The 20,902-nt window shown below is 48.4% G+C and overlaps 1 protein-coding gene across 3 annotated transcripts in view; it reads right to left on the reverse strand.

The window, feature by feature from the left end:
• The window catches only part of CHST11 (carbohydrate sulfotransferase 11), a 255,773-nt gene that overhangs the window by 141,634 nt on the left and 93,237 nt on the right, over positions 1-20,902 (reverse strand). Inside the window, exon 1 of one of the 3 annotated variants that reach the window (XM_059402210.1) lies at positions 18,622-19,031. The exons of the other annotated variants lie outside the window; for them this stretch is intronic. The gene's annotated coding sequence lies outside the window, so the exon portion shown is untranslated. Of the gene's footprint in view, positions 1-18,621; positions 19,032-20,902 lie in introns of those variants that run through there. 3 annotated transcript variants of the gene reach the window in all.

Raw genomic sequence — 20,902 nt, forward strand, 5'->3', positions numbered from 1 at the left:
CCCCCCCCCCAAATCTTACATGGAAGCAGAACCAATGGTCTCTAGCTCTCCTGGGGCAGCTGTTGGAACAAAGCCCTCTTGTCTCAGTAACCTGGGACCTGAAATTCCACACAAGGAGGGGCTCAGAGTGGAAAGAGCCCAGCCCTCTGCCGGGAGCACCTATGAGCCCAGCCTTCCGGGAGCCCTCTTTTTCCTCAGAGTTCAGCATCTCCTTCAGACCACAAGCCTCCCTCTAAAACACGAAGGAAGAAATCCGCTTTGAGTCACTTGCTAACATCAGAGCGTATTGGTGGTTTTGCCCAGGTTTCTGGAAGAAATATTCAGACCTGAGGAAAAAGGAGGGAGAGTGAGGAAAACAAAGATGGCGGCAGGGTGAGTGGGAAGGGGCTGAAGGTCCCAGGGTTCTTGGACGTCACAAGTTGGCTTAGAAATTGGCTCAATTCCAAGCCGTCCCCCAAAAGTGGAGAGGGAAACAGAGGGACATAAATCCTCACAAATGATACTTCTGTAGCTACTATATTAAAATTTTCTCCTGGTGCAGTCACTCTGGAAAACAGCATGGAGGTTCCTCAAAAAGTTAAGAGTAGAGCTACCCTGTGACCCAACAACTGTACTGCTGGGTATTTATCCAAAGGATACATACATAGTGATTTGAAGGGGCACGTGAACCCCAATGTTTATAGCAGCAATGTCCACAACAGCCAAACTATGGAAAGAGCTCAGATGTCCACCAATGGATGAATGGATAAAGAAGATGTGGTGGATAGATAAATAAACAGATATAGAAACACACACACACACACATACACACGAATACTACTCAGCCATCAAAAATGAAATCTTGCCCTTTGCAACAACATGAATGGAAATAGAGGTATTACGTTAAGTGAAATAAGTCAGTCAGAGAAAGACAATTATCATATGATCTCATTCATGTGGACTATAAGAAACAAAACAGAGGATCACAAGGAAAAAGAAAAATAAGATTAACAACAGAGAGGAAGGCAAACCATGAGAGACTCTGAGCTATAGGGAACTAACTGAGGGTTGCAGGAGGGAAGGTGGGTGGGGGATGCGGGAAGTGGGTGACGGCCACTAAGGAGGGCACTTGTGATGAGCACTGGGTGTTACATGCAACCAATGAATCACTAAATTCTACCCCTGAAACTAATAGTACACCATATGTTAATTTTAAAAATAATAAAATTTTTAAAAATAATAATAAAATGTTCTATATCTCTGTGAGACTTCGTTTTCTCTCAAGGAATCTGAGGCTTTTTGAATCCGTGTGTGTTCAGCACATCGGCATGCCCAGATGGGTTCAGGTTTTTGCGTTTCCTCTTTGCTCCTGCCAAAAAATTAAGAATCAAAACTCGTGTTTGGAGCCTGAGGGGGTCTTGGCTCCTATCTGACCCTTCGCACTCATTTTCAGAAGAGAAAACGTGGCCCCGTGAGGGGACGGGATAGCCAAACTTTCTCACGTCCAAGGCCAGCTCAGTCCCCCAACTGAGTCCCTGGCAGCCCAGCTCTATGCGTTCTCTTATCCAACCCCGTCCACAAGCCCTCTGCCCAATCAAGTGTTGAGCACAGAATAAGTACTCAGCTCGTCTGCATCAAGTGAATGAGATCAAACAACTGGTTAAGAGATGGGAGGGTTTAAGCAAAGATGTTTTTTCTGCGAAAGGGGTTACCAGGCCAAACCACTTAGCAGAAGAACAAAAAAGACAAGTTCAAAGTTGGTTAGCTCACAAAACATCCTCAAAATCACTTAATTGGCTTTCTTAGTCAAAGGAATGAAAACAAACCAAAACATAAGGCAAAATTAATAGGATCCATTCTTGAGGAACGGTGATGTGCCCGAAATGAATTCTAGAAACACTCAGTAAACATTAGCTTTTTATTATGTCCTGCCTCTACTCCTCACCACCAACGTGGAGGCGGGTGGCAGTACACCCATTTTAAAGACAAGGAAACTGAGGTTCAGAGAGGCTGAAAAATTTCCCCGATGACACACTAGTGAGCAGCAGAGCTGGGATTCCAACCCACATTTTGGTGGATGCAAACCCTGAGTGCTCTCTCCCACTCCTCTGAAATGAGACTTGTTACAGCTTACAGAGGTGGGAACTGGGAGAGGCCAGGCAAAAAGGCAGTCCTGAGTACTGACCCAGTGTCCTCCAACTACCCAGGCTTTGAGTTTCATAAAACTTTCAACACACCTGTATTTGCAGGCGACTTTTCAGGAGCCCCAGAACACTGAGGGTGGGAGACTCCGGGCACTGGGGTTCAACCTAAACCATCATTAATACTATTATCAAACTTAAGCTTTTCAACTTTCTCTTCTTCCCTTCTCAGTCCCTACAATAACCCAGAGCTAATCAATACCCATTCCAGATCTGTTTTTCCTCCTTGGAGACCTTCCTAGCAACCACTGAAGAACACTGAGGAATTTGTGTTTCATTTGATTCGGAAATAATTGGAACCCTTCTGATAGCTAACTCCCAGGCCCATGTCCTTTCCCTAAGCTCCACAAAGCTCCTGCCCCTTGGCTTGTGGAGGTGGTGGCAGAACTAAAATGAATCAAAGTTTCGGCAGACAAAGTTCAAGGGTATAAATCCAAGAATTAGGTGAAAGCACTTGACATAATTCTGGAAGAGAAAAGTCACAGCTTCATCTGAGGGCCAGGAGATTTACTGTCCTAGAGAGACTGCGATGCTCTGTCCTGAAGAACATACCACATACACTACAGTACTAACCTGCCAGAAGAACGAGCCATCATGTGTTAGCCCAAACCAATGGCCTCTGCCATCAATGCATCCCCTCTTTTAGAGGATTCTGGCCCATCTGCAAAAACACCCCCCCGAGCCGAGGCTCGTGCCCACTTCCACAAAGCCCAGGGTCCCTGCCCAAGGGCAAACCAGCTGTCGACCTAACAGGTTAATGCAGAATCAGGCATACGCAGGACAAGATGAGGCTTTAGAGGCCATCTGGCCCATGGCTTTCACACAAGCAAAGGGAATGGGTATTTATGATTGGGGAAAAGCCCCCTCAGAATTGGCTCTGAGTGACCAGGGCAAACGGCAGCATGCGAAGCTCAAAAATGACCTTCCTGGACAGTCCGCCGTGTTTGCAGGCCACCCCGAGAAAGCATGGAAGAGCTGAAGGAGGAGGAGGTGCCGGGCACTGGAAGGTTACGAAACCCCAATCCAGTGGAACTGACCATGTCCCCAGCACCATTTTACAGGCGGAGAAACGGACACCAGGTGCGTAAGTGACTTGTTCAAGGTCACAAAGTTAGAGATGGGCTGTCCCCTGTCCTTTCACACACAGCGTAGGTGTGATGAACTGATATTTTCTATTCTCTCTCTCTCTTTTTTTTTTTTAGTATTTGTCCCGACCCATTAGGCCCTGGGTGCTCGCTGTTCCATTACCGTGTTTCTCCTCCTCCTGTTCTTGCTCAAGTCATCGCTTCCACCACCGCACTAGTGAACACAGCCTGCCTCCTCTTTCTCCCTCTCCCCTCTGCTTTGCTTTTTATTCTTCTTCAAGGCACCTGTTGCCTTTTGACTTTTTATTTTAAATGCTTTACTGGCCACTGCCCATCGCTGCCGTAAGATTATAAGCTCCATGAGAGGAGGGACCTGGATTGTCTTCTCTACCGCAATGTCCTCGGTCCCTAAAAGTGCCTAAATTCGGCACCTGGGGGAATGAATGAATGAACAAAAGAATGAATGAATCTGAGATCTTTTCCCCAAAGGTAAGAAACTAGACCATTTCTGAAACACAGTTAACCTCGTCCAATGTCTTCAGAATCTGAGAAGTCTTCTGAGGTCCTTGTAAGAAAAGACACACGTCTGTAGCCCCCCTGAATCCAGGCTCCCCTGGAAAGCAAGGAGGTAAAGGAGCACCCCAGGGGATCCATGTCTCAGAAGGGTTTGGGGAGGCCAGACCAGCCAGACAGGAGACACGACCCACAGGGCACACGGACGGTGCACCTGCAGGATGGTCTGGAGCAGAGGAGGGGAAGCTCGTTCCAGCTGTGGCCAGTGAGGGCAGCGTGTCACAGGAACGTTCTTACCAGGGACAGGGCTGGGGGGCGGGGGGGTGGTAGAGCCTTGCTGTGAAGGGTGTTGGCTAGGCTGAGGCATCTTCACTGATTTGTACCTAACTCACTCCAAAAATAATTTCAGGCCAGACTGGGAAAACATGCCTTTGATTCTGTAGTCAAGATGGAGCCCTCGAATATGATCTTTGAGTTGGAGAATCACACCAATGGGCTTTTGCCGATTTTTTAAAAATTGTGGTAAAATATGCATTACAGGAAATGTACCGGTTTCTCCACTTTCAGGTGTGCAGTTCTGCAGCAGTAAGTACATTCATGTGGCTACGTGACCATCGCCACCAACCGTCTCTGGAACTTTATCATCCCAAACGGAAACTCTGTACCCTTGAAACACTAACTTCCCACCCCCTCTCCTTCTAGCCCCTGGGAACCCCTAGTCTACTTTCTGTCCCTAAATTTAACTATTCTATGTTCTCCCTATTAATGCAATGATATAGTAGTTGATGCCTGGCTTGTTTCACTTAAAAGGTCTTCCAAGTGCATCCATATTATAGTATAAGTTGGAATCTCCTTTTTAAAGCTGGATAATATTTCATTGTGTGCATATATCATATTTTATGTATCCAGGCATCCATCGATAGACATGTGGGTTGTTTCCACCTTTTGGCTACAGGGAATAACACTGCTCGTGTGTGGAGTATGAACTTGAGGGGACCCGGAGACTTTCTGGGTGAGCATGCTGGCTGGTGGCCTGCAAGCAGCTGCTGTGAGGAACAGCAGGTGGGCACAGGGGCCTGGCTGATGAATGCAAGGTCAGAACTGGGGCCTTGGAGCAAGCCCTCGCCACAAGAGTCGGCCGGCACACTTGAACCCAGTCTTGGAGCAGTGAGCCAGGCGAGAGGCAAGGGGCAATCAGAGTGGCATGAAACCACCTGCTGGGGTTTGGTCTTCTGCAGAGAAGCATCTGCATTAGGCATAAGGGACTTGAGTCTGGGTCTTGGGTTATACGAGCCCCTCCCCTCCACCCACCACCACATACACACAGACTGGGTCACTCAGCTTTCCCTCATGGAGAAATGCCAGGCCACTGAGGCAGTAACCCAAAAAATTGCTGGAGATGACCCCAAAATTGAGATAGCAAAACCATTGCTTAAAAACCCAGCAGATTTCAAATTAAATACAGAAAATGTCCAAAACAGGCACACAGACACAGAAAGTTGATTTTCTTCTACTTGTTGCCTAAGGGGAGGATGATGAAGGGTGGTAAACAGACATGAAGGTTCATTTTAGGGGGGTGGAAATGCTCTAAACTTAGATTGTGGGGATGGTTGTATAACTCTGAAAACATACTAAAATTCACTAAATTCTACACTCAAAATAGGTGAATTTTATATCGAAATTATCTTTTAATAGGCTTAAAAAAATAAGTACAGAAATGTTTAAGAAGAAAACCCGTAAGATTAATATATTCAAGATTTTGACCTACATGAGTAGGAGATCTACCTCGCAATCCTAACACGAGAGATTTAAATGAAGGATTTGACTTGAGATTATAAGTTGAAATCTTGTTCACATATACTATTGGAGCATTTTAAAAACTTACTAGTCATCATATCTCTAAGCTTGAGGTATGAGATTTATATTATATCCTAGTGCTCATTTGTTAATCAGGCAATTGAAGTACTCAGAAAGGACATTAAGTGTATTAAATTTTAGGGGTACCTGAGTGGCTCAGTGGGTTAAAGCCTCTGCCTTTGGCTCAGGTCATGATCTCAGGGTCCTGGGATCAAGCACCACATTGGGCTCTCTGCTCAGCAGGGAGCCTGCTTCCTCCTCTCTCTCTCCGCCTGCTTCTCTGCCTACTTGTGATCTCTGTCTGTCAAATAAATAAATAAAATATTTAAATCTATTAAATTTTAAATGCAATTGAAAGGGTTAAAAGCAGGTTAAGTTTGTGAAAGGATCAAATGTTAATCAAAGGCCACCCTGAATGTAGCCATGAACACTTACTAGACTTCCAGGAAGAGTCAGATTCCTATAGGCTACCATCCTAGCTTTAGTTTTGTAGTTTTGGTCTTTCTAGAAGCTTCTTTTGTACACAGGCGTCACCTTGAATGACATGAAAACGCCCACGGTAGCAGAATTAACAAGAACTGGCACCTTCGGGCTGGTCAAAGGTGGGGAATCGGAGTGTTTGGGGTAAGGGAGAACCAGCCCCCAGCCCAAGTTCTGTTCCCGAAAATGCGACAGTGGTAGACAAATTTTATTGTTGAGAAACTTAAGACCCTGTGGAAAAACAGAGTTCAAGGAATTGAAATTGGCAGTGAACCTAGGAAAGCCCTTATAAATGACATTTTATGTTCCTTTAAATAAAACAAGAGAGACAGCCCTGGCAGTACAGATCATATTAATTACGTTCTACACCTTGAATAAGTAATTATGGGTATCGTACAGTTAATTCTCATTTACCCTTCCTTGCGCGCTGGAGAATTTCTATGCTCTCCCCTGCAGTTTCCCTGGAATGCTTATAAATTTATTTTGCAGTGATGCAGATAATATGCCAAAACACTTTCTTCCCTGCGGCTCGTGCTCCAAGTCTGATTTTACAACCTGGAGACACTGATGTCTGCCTCTGGGGTCTCCCCGCAGCTTCGGAGACAGGGAATAATGCAGCTGCTTGAGAAAGGACACATTCCACATAACCTTTATGCAAGTTGCTCAAACACGGCGGGCCATTAACCCCACACCTAGTCTCTCCCTTCAAGTACAGAAAGCTGCTGGGCTCTGTGCAGAACAATTTCACTCTAATGCAGTTGGCCTGTCCTGGGCACCCCATCTCTGAGGTAAGCCTCTGCTCCCCTTGGCCACACAGGGATTGTTGCCCATCCTCTGTCTCTTTCAAAGCTAGCTGGGCAAAACTTGAGCATGCCTGGGCTTTCTTGTTCTTTCCCTTTTCTCCACCCTGTTCTAGAAGGCAGAATGGGGTCCTGGCTAAGAACATGGTGTAGTGGATTGAAGCGCCCCCTCCCCAAATTCATGCCCACTTAGAAACCCTCAGGATGGGACCTTATTTGGAAATATGGCCTTTGCAGGTGTAGTTAGTGAAATTAAGATGAGGTCATACTGGACTGGGGTGGACTCTAAACCCAATGACCGCTGTTGTTATAAGACAGGAGGGGACACACACACACACACACACACAGGGAGAAGGCCCAGGGAGACAGAGAGTGGAGGGGCGCAGCCACCAGCCAGGGAGTACCAAGGACTACTAGGAGCCACCAGAAGCTAGGAAGATGCAAAGAAGTTTCTATCCCAGAGCATTCAGCTCTGCCAACACCTTGATTTCAGGCTTCCAGCCCCCAGAACTGGTAGGGAACAGATGTCTGTTGTTTTAAGCCACAAAGTTTGTGGCATGTCGTTGTGGTGTCCCTAGGAAACTAATACACACAGGCCCATGTCCTATCCGACTTTGACGATATACTCACTCTCTTGGCCTTGGTTACCTCTCTGTAAAATGGGGATAACAATACACTACCTGGCAGGAAGGGCTGTGAGGACTCTTGTAAAGGAATCTGCAACAGGCATTTGTAAGGGCTCAGGAGCCTATGATCAGCTATTATTCCTGGTGCCCAATACCTTTTCTTTCTAACTATTTCCCAAGAAAAGAACCTCAAAATCCTCTTCTCTTCCAACCGAAATCTCGGCACCGTGGACATGACATATACACGTTCATCTACGGACACTAGATCGGTTCACCGATCAGAGGGAGTCGGTGACATACGGTAGAGGTCTAACCATCTTAGCTTTGCTCAAGACGAGTGTGCGGCAGCTGCAGGATGCCGAAGGGGGCTGTTGAACAGACACTGTGTGTACCTTTCCTCCAGAAGCAAGAGACCGCTAGAAAGAGATTATCCCCCACAGTGAAACACATGCTCATAGCAGCGAAGGGCCAGAGCTTTCCAAGGCAGTCAGCCACCCATCTACCCAAACCCACAGTTTCATTCCCATATGTCTAGATGAGTTAAGGATGGGAATTATCGTTTTAACTGTGCACCTGTATTATCCTCTTCTGACATTTTTCTGGCATAAGAGGCTAATATCCCCACATGTACTAACCCACTGGAACCATGAAGATGAACAGCCTTCAACTCTGGCCATTTCCCTCTGGGGAAATGTCACCAAGGGAAAAACCCAACAGAAGCTAAAGAATTTATGCACAAAGATGTTTACTGTATTTCTCTTCCAATGGCCAAAAATTGCAACCACTGTAAAATGTCCAGGATTAGAGAAATCATTTCATAAATCATAGTTCACTTAGGTACATCATTAATAAATGACAGTATATTAACTACTCAAAAATGATACTAGAAATAATAATGTAATAATGGGAAAAGGGCTTAAGTTAAAGCAGCAGATTTCAAAGTATTCCGGGGAGGAGGATCTCAGCTATGTTAATATATACACCCATAAATGACAACGCATAAACACGAAAATGCGATCTTCCGCGCCGTTTATCATTTCTCCCCACTTAAAAATGATGACGTCAATGGCTTGCAAGCTCCGGAGGAACGAAGTGTTACAGACGCCCCTGAACGGCAGGGAAGTGCTAAACAAAGTGTTGGATTGTTCCCAAAGAGGAAGAAAAACTTATGCGTGGCCGCTGATGGGGATCTCTTCCCCCAACGCATCTTTGACAAACGAGGGTACGATGCGTGTGCCTCGTGTCTGCGTGTCTCAGGACTACAGGCTGCTCGAGTAGAACTTGAGGTCTTGTTATCCAGAAGTGGGAGGGGTGGACAGAAAACAGCAGCAGGCCCTGGAGAAGATCGCAAAGTGGGTGGAAGGCGGCGGGGGATGCGGGTAGAGAAGGCATATCCATGCTCTGGAGGCAGCTAGGCTGTCCTTCAAATGTTACTCTTCTTGAAATGCGGCCAGAAGGGAAAGACCACGGCACGGCAGCTGTAGCCTATTACACGTGCCCGCACTCCAACCTCCCTCCCGCTCTCCCTCCATCCCTTCTACCCAGTGCAAGATGCGAGGCTGAACCTCACTGAAAGACACGCAGTGCGAAGAGAATGAACCCAGGGGGGCGGAAGAACAGGAGGACCAAAGCTACTGTAGTCATTTTCCCTCGGGAAATATTTAGCATTTTGAGGCTTCTTCTTTCCCTAAATACATAGGTAGATAGATAGATAGATAGCAGATTAGATAGATCGATAGATGGATAGATCGAAAGATAGATAAAAAGCTTTGTGACAACATGGAGAGACAGAGTTCCATCCTTCTCCAGAAAGTAGGAACACTGTGCCCAGTATCCTTGCTACCACGATGAGCATGAAGGCATGGCCTCTTGGGATCCAGCACACACATCCAACATGAGTTTAGATATTAAAATTCTTCTCAAAGTCAGCCAGGCAGGACCTACGGGTGCAAGCAAATTAAAAAGCTGTAAACTTCTAAGAGGGTGTTTGCGAATGGCTGTGGCTACAAGAGGGTTCGATGAGAAGAGACCCAGGTGGGTTGGGGAGGGCTCTGGTTCTGAGCTTGCTGCCACCAACTGAGTGGGTGACCCAGAGAACAGGGGGACAAAAATAAGCAGAACATATTTTGAGTTCCAACGATATGCCATGCTGAATGCTAAGCACTTTAGGAAACACGGTTTAACCTCTCCTTCCTCGGGACCATCCTGAAACGTTGAGTGTCATCAGTAAACAAAATAAGTAAGTGTTCTCCCTTTCCGCTTTACAGGCAAAGCAACAAATTCAGGCATAACTGGTGCCTGATGGAGTCTGTAGATGGATAGAGCAGGTAAATGTTTATCCTCTCTGAGTGTTATCAACAGAGCTCTACCTGATATAGGAGAGGAGGGGAACAGAGCAGACACGGAACACACAGAAAACAGCACTTCACAAGGATGGGCCCATCCCTTCACAAGGATGAGTAATGATGGGAAAACATGGACATAGGGGTTGAAGTCACTTAGTCACAGGACTGGAGCAGAGTCACCACACCTGTCTGACTCAGCTGGGTCATAACGTTGACAGCCAAGTGTTCAAACACACACACACACACACACCACGGACTTTGTAGAACACAGTGGCTATGGCTAAGCCCCCAAAGGACTGGAACTCCTGCAAAGGCCTTGACCCCTCCGTGCCCCAGTCTTCTCACCAATACGATGAGAACAAGAAGAGAACGTGCCTTGTGGGTCAAGAAGGGGACAGAGAGAGCGAAAGCACCAGTACACCACCAGCCCCGACTCCAAGTGCACATGTTCTCATGGTTCGCACATTCTCTGAGATCACAGTGCGTCCTTCTTCCACTTGGTAAAGCAGGGGATGGTGAGGGTGACGGCAGGGAGAACCCTCGACTCCCTTGACAGATCCGTGCCTCCCCCATCCTCAACCCTCAACTTCCAGCTCAACCCCTCGCCAGGAGCGTGTTCCCTCTCCTTTTCTTTCCTTCTTCCTCCTTCTCTTTTCCTCCCTCCCTCTCCTGTCTCAATCTCCTGCAAGTTTGATGCTTTGTGTTCCAAGCCAAGAATGTCCCCAGGTCCAAATGGGCAAAGTGCTACTGCATGCAATGTCCCGGGGCCCCGCGGAGGGTGACCCCAGAGCAAAGGCTCACTCGGGGGCAGGCAGGCAGCTCCAGGATAACAAGCCCCCTGAGACACTCCCTGGCAGCAGCCAGGCATCACAGCGCCGAGGACACTCGCCTCGGTGCCCCAAACAGAAGTGGATGTCAGGAAGACACCCTAGGGATGGCAGGGGAGACTGGGGTAGTGGGTCTTCAACAGGTTCAAGATAAACCATCTTGTCCTGAGAATCAACCTCCTCCACATAATTGCCCCGGCTCCTGCTGAGGCCAGAAATCCAGGATTCTTTGGATCGATGGCCTCTAGCAACTTGCCAGTGTTTTGCCACTTAAATAATAGCCAGCTTCCTCAAAGTTTGAAAAGCCACAACATCTAAAACAAACAGGGTAGAATTTTCCCATTATTAAGCTTTTCTCCCTCAAAACTTTTGTTAAACAGTGAACCCAGTTATGTTTAAATCATATATAGATTGATACACATAGATATCAACAGTAATAATATCTGAAAATATTAATTTATCACCATGACCTCCAGATGATCTGCCAACGGACCAAGTCTGAGGTCATTCCTCCTAATAGAAGGGAACGGAGGTGAGCATCCCAGAGATCAGGGCCCAGTGTCCAAAAGGGTGAGGATGGCAGGAAGCCTGGATTCGGAAGAGGTTCTATACGGAAAAGGCTGATGGAGAAATCCTTCCTGGATGTCCAAAGTCAAGGGTGAGGATTTGGCAGAGAGAAGAGTCAGAACAGAACGAGGACGGCCAGAAACAGCAGGGGAGACACCTTTGCTTTCACTTCCTTCTGACCTCAGTCCATGGCAACACTCAAGGCTTCCCTTGGTTTTTCACGATGAGTGTTGGAACCTAAAATTCTGAGTTGTTCACTCGATCAGGCCCCCCCTAAGAAATACAAAAATCTCTCTTCTTCCAAGTGAAGCAGGGAGATTCTGAGGGCTGAGGACCCGTGTCTTGACAAAAATCGTCCTGGTTCCCAGGCCAGCTCTGTCATAGAAGCAGAACGGAACACGAGTACAAAGGTAAAGAACTGGGTTCTCGACACGACCAGGAAGCTCTTCGTGGGGCCCAATTCTGGCCCTGCCGTAGAGGTGGGAGGCTCAGTTACCTATTTACCTACCATTCTCTGATCACATCTGACGCCAGCCTTCTCTTACTTTATCCAAAATCTATATGTCTGTGGGGCACTGAGGACTTAAAACTCCAACTGAAGGGCAGGTGGGTAGGGAATGGGTGAAATACATAGGGGGGGGGGGCACCTGGGTGGCTCAGTGGGTTAAGCCTCTGCCTTCGGCTCACGTCATGATCTCAGGGTCCTGGGATTGAGCCCTGCATCAGGCTCTCTGCTCAACAGGAGCCTGCTTCCCCCACTCTCTCTGCCTGCTTGTGATCTCTCTCCCTCTGTCAAATGAATAAATAAAATCTTTAAAAAAAAAAAAAAAAGAAATACACAGAGGGGATTAAGAGTATACTTATCTTGATGAGCTCTGAGTAATCTATATTGTATACTTGAAACGAATATGACGCTGTATGTTAACTACACTGAAATTTAAAAGAAATTTTTTAAATAGTAAAATAAAATAACACTAAAAATAAGAAATCAAGTCTCATGGTATTTGGAAACAGGCAGGGTAATGTCCCACCTAACTGACCTAATTAACCCATTTTTTTTTTTAACATCCTGAACTTTACTATACCAGCCTGCACATACAGTCAAAGCTATTTGTTGGCTTTCCTGTGGCTAAAACGATACTAGAAACATTAGTCAAATCCAAAAACCAATCTTTAGTTTCAAATTTTCTTTTATGTTCCGGCTTAAGCCTGGAATCTTCCTGCTTGTTAACAGAAACCGCAAGAGACATTTTATCCGCCAAACTTATAATGCATGGGGGAGAAGTCACGAATGACTTCTGGCTTTGATTCCCCTCATGGAGTAACTGAGGGCTCGAAAGCAAAAAGCAAATGGTTTTATTCAAAGCCCAGGTCTTATTCTTCCAAGGTCCATCAGAAATAAAAAGGGACTCGTGACTCAGGGCTGATCCTATGTGACCACCGTCCACAGACTTCAACTGCAAATACTGGTTCTGTATACCTCACGTACCCCCGTGATTATCAGCGTCGGTGAGAACGTGATGAGCCAAACCATTTGGAGTCAGCTGGTGACCCAAAGCCTCACTTCTGGTCAGCTGGGTCCTGCAGCAGGATCCTTAAGCATTGAGCTGCTATCTCCAGGGATGTGTGGCCTGCAGAGTCATTCAGACGCAGCTGGCCGGGGACTGTCTTGAGCAGAGTCGGGGCTGGCGGTCCGAAGGACACAGCCCAGGGCATGCATCTGCATACCGACCCCAGAAGCCACCCACGCTGGGACACATCTACACTCCTTCAAACCTCATTTGCGATAAAGCAGTCAAAGCACCCATTCCTGACTCGGGAGGGATAATAACGTTTGGCTGTCTGCCCATGCCAGCAGGCCCTCCACACGTACCCCCACGCCACTCATCGTAAAGAGGAGAAATCCGAGGTCAGGGAGGTTATGCGAGCCCACCCCCTCCCGCCCCCGATGCCACAAGGTGAATTATCACGTCTCCATTCCATTCATGAGGAAATGGTGGCTCAGGGATATGAATAACATGTCCAGGGGCACAGAGCAGAGACTCAAACCCAGATAAATAAGACCCGAGTTCAGTCTACACAACAGCTGCCTCCTGTATGAAACGTTCTTTTAGAACAAGTGAGAGGGTGATGTGCACTGAAGAAACTGTCCTCTGAATGTGCACACTGTCCAGGCAATACGGAGGTGACCGGGACAGAAGTAGCCCTCACTGAGCTCCAAGGGCCAGCAATGCCCTCTTGGATTCTTTAAGGACCACAAGGAAACAGACGTGTAATTAACCCCCTTCCTACGTACCTGGGTCCCAACTCAGAAGCTGAGTTAAATTCCTTTCTGTACCTCCTGTAGAGGGGGGAGGGAGCACAAACTATGTCCTCAATAAACATTCGGTGTCCAGACAATTAACGAATCTGCTTTGGTAGCAGGGACTACGGTGAGCCCTAAACGCCCAGGACCTTCCTAGTTTTTACTCAGAAATGTGAGGGCTCTGGTCTATCTCCAAGTAATAGAGCCAGCTCCCCATTGCCTTCTCTAGAATGCCTGTGGCAGACAACTGAGTTCTTTCCAGAGCTGACATCCAAGTCCCTTCCCAGACTGAAAGGACAGGGACGATCAGATGGGACTTCAGAATTCTGAGAAAGGAGGGGTCACACCAGGAAGCTGGGAGCCAGAAAGCTTTCGACCAGCTGTGCTGCCATCCTGGCCAGAGGGCCCAGGCACCCAGGGTCTCCCCTCAGAACAGAGGGGTTCCAAAGCAGGGGGTTCCAAAACACAATCAGGAAGATCAAGATCTTAGGAAAGAAACTCAAATAGAAAGGTCTGCTCAGAAGCAAAGCTTGATTCTACCCCAACCCAGGAAAAGAAAGAGAAAGAAGGCACAAAATATATATATGAATTTGGAAAGACCCTTTGATTCAGGAAAGCTTATCTTTAGATTTATTACATTTCAAGCCATCTAGGTGGCGGAAGCCAGAGTTCAGGGACAAGGAACGTCTGCTGCAGTTGGAAGTTGGTGAGTTAGAGACCAGGAAGCCAGGGCTGGGCTGAGTTCCTAACCAGGCATATGACCTTGGTGACACCCCCCACCCCCGCCGCTTTCTGGGTCTCAATATCCCCATCTTTAATTAGGGGTTTACTTTATATAAGATCCCTTCCAGCTGCAAAATTCAATACTTCTGTGACTCTCAGCCTACTGGCTGCTCCAGTGCCCTCCCCTCCACCACTGTGAGGCTCACCGAAATTCCACTGGCAATGTGCTCCACCACCGAACAGGCCAGCTTTTGTGGCCTCCTCAGAGCATGGTAACCACAGAAATAAACACAAATGTACCAAAAAATGTAAATGGGCCGTAAGCACTCTTAACACATATGAAGTCAGCAGTGTGAAATGTATAACAAGATTGTCTACAGATCTTTTGTTGACACACAGTTTAAAAAAAAAAAAATCTCTTAAAATAAAAAGGCCCATTTGTTTGGTTCTTGACCAGATTGGCCTTGAGCTGGCCGTATCTGAAAACTTTAGTCCTAGTCATGGCTGTAGCCGTGGGTTGCCTCTTACCAACACACACGTAGGAGGGATTTTTCACAGAGGTATCCTCTATTCTGCTGGGGTAGCTGGGGGTGGCAGGGGAAGTTGCCCTTGGCATTGACCAGACAATGAACTCATCATCCTGCCGGGCTAAGGAATAGAAATTGAGTTTTAAACATACCTCGCCAGCGTCTCCTTGACCAGCATCTCAGACTGGAGTTAGTTTGTGCATAAGAAAGTCAGGACTGGGGATGCCTACCCCATGTGCCACAATTTACCTATTGTCCCAACAATCCCTGCCAGCCCGCGGGTACTGAACACCTAACGTGCGCCAAGCCTGATCTCCCTACAAGTCCTCTAGATTGGGCTGCATGCCCAGAGTGTGGAAATACTCAGTGTCACTGAACTGTGCACCTAAAAATGGTTAAAAGGGTGAATTTTATGTTATGTGCATTTTACCACAATGTTTTTTAAAAGATACCCAAAAAAAAAAAAAACCAACCCCCAAAAAAACCATTTTAGGCTGCAGACCCAGACACACCTAATCACACGGATGCAAAATAGAAACGTTCAGCCAGCGAGCTATTTCTAGCCTGTCCCCAAAATGTCTGGGCCTGATGGTAATAGCCTCTGCCCCAGCCAAAGTAACCATGGTCCTTTGTTCAAGCATCATGCCTGGAACCTTAGAGTGAGTCCACAGCCATTTCCACTGCTCCCAGGGTCTCCAGACTGCGGCCTGGATGGTGGGGGTGGTTCTCCAATCTGACCACTCCTCAGGACCACCTGGGGTGAGGTCGATGCCGATTCCAGGATACCCCCCCAATGTTGCCCCCTAATCAAGAACCTGATCCAATAAGCCTATCTCTAGATCCAAATCTCTGTCCTTTCTAAAGCATCCCAGGTGACTTGGGGGAATATGGGGTGCCTGAAAGGTCCAGAAGCAATGAGAAGGGGGTAGCAAACCCGACACAGCCCTTGCAAGGGGCTCTGGAAACCCCCAGGTCGTGTGCTCCTGCTGTCCGGGTTAGGCCGCCTGGCACTCTTTCTCGGTTTCAAGGAGGCCCTTGACTTTGAGTCCTCGGACAAGTGGGGGCAAGGCGCACAGTGCGCTGTTCTCCCGCCTTTCCCAGTGGACGGACTATCACACAGAACCAGAACGCCCAGATTCCAGGGCCAGCTCTCTCCGCACACACCCTCCTCCTCATCGAGCCTCAGGCTTCAGCCTCTGTAAAATGGGCCTGATGATGCCTGCCCCGGCTGCCTCCTCGGGCTCCTGCGGCCGGGATTCCGGCCGCTCTTCTCCCAACTGTGTGACCTCCGGCTCTTCACATTTCCTCTCTCTAGACCTCAGCTTCCACATCTTTAAAATGGGAACAAACAGAGCACCCAGTTCGCAGAGTTCTTACCCACGCGAGACAGGTGATACCAACAAAGCGTTCAACCATGAAGATGTGCGCAGAGTTGTCAGGAAGTGTTAGCTATGACTGTATTGATGAAGGTGTTCCCCGTGGATGGGCTTAGCAGGGAACAAATCTAAGAGATGACAGCGTTCACACTTGTGTTATTGAAGTGTGCGCGCACACACACACCCCCTACATGTTCATGCCATCCACCCTGAGTTGACAAATCACAGCCCTTTGGCAGAGAGGTGACAAGAATGAATTTGAGAAGCCAACTTTTTATTTCAAATGTGAGACTCTCCACTGTCTGGGCAAGAGGCCAAGGGATACTTCCATCAATGATTATTGAGCACTGCTGAAGGAAGGACAAGAGGGCCGTCTGACGGAGGAGGGGCCCCAGAACTGCCACTCACAGAGCCCACCCTCTCAGAAGGAAGGGAGTCGCATGGTGGCTGGGTGGCTCGGACAGGAAGGTCTGCAGACTGTGCTCCGCCCCGCCCCACTGAACACCACACTGAACGACTCATGGATCTCAGAACACAACTGGGAATTTCTATTCCTTCCCACCGCCAAGTCGTTCCCGCTTCCAGAACCTTCTTTGCTTTCTCCGGTGCCTCAGCCATGAGACCCTGTAAACCCACATTTTACTCGGGCTGTAACTCAAGCGACCCCGCCTGAGGGAGGCTTTCTCCAGCAATGCCTTAGCCCATTATCCTGTATGGTTTTCCTCAGAGCCCCGGGCTCCTTCCCTTGAGTGTTAAGCTCTTAGGTCCCCCTGTCCCTCCTCACTGTGACAACAGTGTCTGGCCCATAGCAGATGTTCAGAAAATACTGACTGAATCCACTGAGGGGGAACATGGAACCAGGGGCACCCTGGGCTCATCCCACATTATGCTCGTGGTCCTGGAGTCCTTTCCATGGCATCCCCTTTTAGTCTACCGAGCGGCTGGGTCTGAGGCTAGTGCTCGCACTGCTGGGAGTGCAGGGCTTAGAAGCCCCAAGTTCTAGAACCAGACAGACTTTGGTATCTGCCTCAAGCCGTCCCTCCCTACCATGTGATCCTTAGTGAGCCATGACCTCCTGCCAAAACCAGCCCCGTTGCATTTCACAGAGACTGGAGCCTTGGAGCAGCCACTCGCTCAGTGGCACACAGCAGGCATTCCACAAATAATGTCGTTCGTCCTCTGCAGACGGACCCCAGAGTCCCCGCACGACCCAGGAGCTCTGCAACCTTGATCTACTGACCTTTCCAGCCGGCCATTTTCTCATCCCTCAGATGAATGGAAGAACACGTCTTAAGCCCACGGGGTGCACGCTGGTCGCGGGATGAGATAAGGTCTTTGGGGGCAGGAGGATGGGGAGCACAGTGCCCGGGGGCGTGTCCGAGCACTGAACACACAACAGCCATCAGTAACACCCACGTTGTCGCCTTTCCTACTAAACGCGTGACCTCCTTAAGGGCAAGGACCTCTGCATCCCCTTCTCTATCCCTAACACTGAATGCCTGGTGCATTCTTCTGAAAGAAGGAAAGACGCGGGCTTCTCTTTGCGGTCCTCCCAGGCCCGTCACCAGCCGGCTTGATTCCCGCTGGGAGAGAGAGTGTGGCTGGGACACAGAGAAGGCTCCGGGTTGGCTGCACAGCGCCACCGCAAAGGCAGGAAGAGAATTTGCTGGGAGTGTGAAGGGTTCACAGATGGTAAAAAATCCCCAGCTGCTCACACACCTACTAGTGGGAGGGAGAAAGCTTGTTGAATGTTAAAAATGAGTCAACTTTCTCTTAGACAACAAGGACAAGTAAAGTCGGTGATGGGGAGAGGAATAAACAGGGCGTGGGTGAGGGAGAGAGAGGCGCCCTCCACAGGACCCCAGGACGCTGGTGAAGCTTAGCCCTTTGTAATAGGTGCTGGTGTGGGGGGAGGGGGATGGAAAGCAGCCCAGTGGGGGAGGGGAGGGAGCCACAGATTTAATTTAGATCCTCCCGAATGGGCTGGAGCACAGCCTCTCACACAGATGCTCATTTTTACTCCGCTGACACCATGCCATGAGGGGGGGAGATGGTGCTGGGGGGGGGGGGGACAAGGGGGTGCAAACACAGGGTGTGTCGGTTTTGTAGGCTGTCAGATATGTCCAGGCCGTTAACTGTTGCTGAGTTTAGCAATTTGGCAGAAGGTGGAGTGGGGCTGCTCAGATGGCCAAGCGCCGACTGCAAAGTCAGAGTTTCTTTCGCAACCTCGTCCTTCCCACCAACTGTAAAAGGAGATTATGAAACAGAACCCAGAGTGCAGCACGGAGCCCTGGACCTCAGCAGAGAGAGCCGGGGACCACGGGCTCCCAGCACGGCGCATCCTTGCCCCACCATCCCACTTCGGGGCTCGTGGCCCCAGGGGCCGGTGCAGGTGGATAGGTCATCTCACCATTTCATGATCTACTGCTCCCAGGCACGAGAGTTCAATTTCCAATCGATCCGGCACGTGTACTATGCTCCCGACGGCCCAGGCTGGTGCTCGGCTACGGAGCTCCATGTCAGGACAGGACAAAATCCAATCAGGCAGCCTCTGAGCTCTTCGCTGAATTTTAAAGCTAACTGCTCAAAAGGGAAAATTGAGGGGCACCTGGGTGGCTCAGTGGGTTGAGGCTCTGCCTTTGGCTCAGGTCATGATCTCAGGGTCCTGGGATGGAGCCCCACATCGGGTTCTCTGCTCGGCGGGGAGCCTGCTTCCCCCTCTCTCTCTGCCTGCCTCTCTGCCTACTTGTGATCTCTGCCTGTCAAATAAATAAATAAAATCTTTAAAAAAAAAAAAAGGAAAATTGAGAACCTAAGGGAGCCAGTCTGTGAGAGTGCTGTCCACAAACCCTGATGACTGCTCCTTTAAATGAATTCAACAGGTTCTCTTAGCTCTTGTCTCTCATTGAGAATATAAAACATTCTGGAAACTTCAGGAGCTCATGAGTTGAGCTCTACTTTCTAATAAGGTAACTCCAAGGGGATCTCTATCCCTAGAATTCTTCCCCCAGAAGAACCGAGTAGATAAGTTTGTCATGTTTAGATTTATAAACCAGGAGTTTTATTTATGTGTGAAGAATAGGGAACCAGACTAGCGGGTTCCAATCCCAGCCCTGTCCCTGGGACCATGTCTTCATCCCTGTGGGAATAATAGTAATGCTTACTTCTCAGGGTTGTTGTGGGGATGAAGGAGCTTTCTGAGAGCACTTAAAAGAGCGTGTGGTGCCCTTGTAAGTACTTATTAAGGAAATACTTAATAAATGTAGCAACATACGTTACACAGCATTGCCTTAAACAACTACTGACCCACTTTCATTTTAAAGATCTCCAAGGGTGAGTTTCAACTTTTATTTTAGAAGGCAGCATAGAATACTGGTTAAGAACAGAAACTATAAAACCTCACTGCCTGAGACTGGCACCCGGCTCTGCCTCATACTCCCTATGTGACCTTGGGCAAGTTACTTAACCTCTCGGAGATGCAGTTAGTTTATCTGTGAAACGGCGCTCATACTGCCTTCAGCCTTAAGTGAATTAATCAACGTGAAACACATAGAACCTAATCACAAAGTATGACAGTTTGCTGCTACTGTTGTTTCTCTACGGGAGGTCCCATCAGCATGGGAACATTCGAAAAATGTCAAGATGACATTTGGAGTGCTCGGAAGCAAGTAGGTAGGAAGCCATGGGCGACTTCCGCCCCATCCTTACTCTGTTCAAAGTTGCTGACTTACAACTCATCAGGGAAGGTGTAGCCAGCAGAATTCGATTACAACTGGCCCGCTTGCTGCTCCAGAGTCCTCTGTCCCCATCCCGCAGCAGGGCTGAGAGCTAAGGGGACAGACAGAAGGGCTGATGCACATGTGGTAGGCTCCTCCGGCTGTCCCATAGCGACGGTTAACAGAGAAGCAGCACATTGCAGAGAGAGAGAGAGGGCCTGGCTCCTTCCCTAGTCAAAGCAGCCAAGCATCCAGAAGGCAGGAAGGCAAGGAGACCCCAGGCTTAAAACAGCCGCCTGAGCCTCCAGCCCACCCCTCTGAATCCTGATGTGGGAAGACAACAGACAGAAGTTGTCTTTCTGCACGGCGACCTGCCCGGGGAAGCCTGTACACTTTCCACTGGTCCCTGGTGATGCTCCATGCAGACCGGAACCCGGCTCAATGCCTCCAGGAGCACGGCAAAAGATTCCCAGGAGAGCTCATGCCCGAGGAATACAAGAAAACAGAAAAAGAGGCAGGGAAGGAGGAGTGGTGACCAGCCCTACACACTCAGGGAACATCTTTTTATCCCAAGAGAAGCCAACCACTGAAAACAAACCTTTCTCTGCCTTCTAAGAAAGGACTGGATTTTCTGCCAAATCTGCTTGAATCTCCAAGGGATTCTGTAATCGCACTCCCCTGCCTGCCTAAAAATGTCCCGGCTTGTCAATCACCCTCAATCTTGGGTATCTTTGGCCTGTTCCGTACGACGTGGCTCGTCTGACCCATGTGACTCAGTTTCCCAAAGACTTCTGAAGCTTGAATGTGTCTGGCTTAAGTGGCTACACTCCGTTATCAGTGTGATAGTACACTTTAGAGACAGCTGCAAATTTTGTCTTTGGAGAACTGGTCCTGATGGAGAGACTCAGATTTAAAGATACGGGGAAAAACGTTCATATACGTATAGGAAGCTGTGTGTATATGTGTGTGAGGGCA

The sequence above is a fragment of the Mustela nigripes genome, chromosome 6 (assembly GCF_022355385.1).
Source record: "Mustela nigripes isolate SB6536 chromosome 6, MUSNIG.SB6536, whole genome shotgun sequence".
NCBI classification, from domain to species: Eukaryota; Metazoa; Chordata; class Mammalia; order Carnivora; family Mustelidae; genus Mustela; species Mustela nigripes.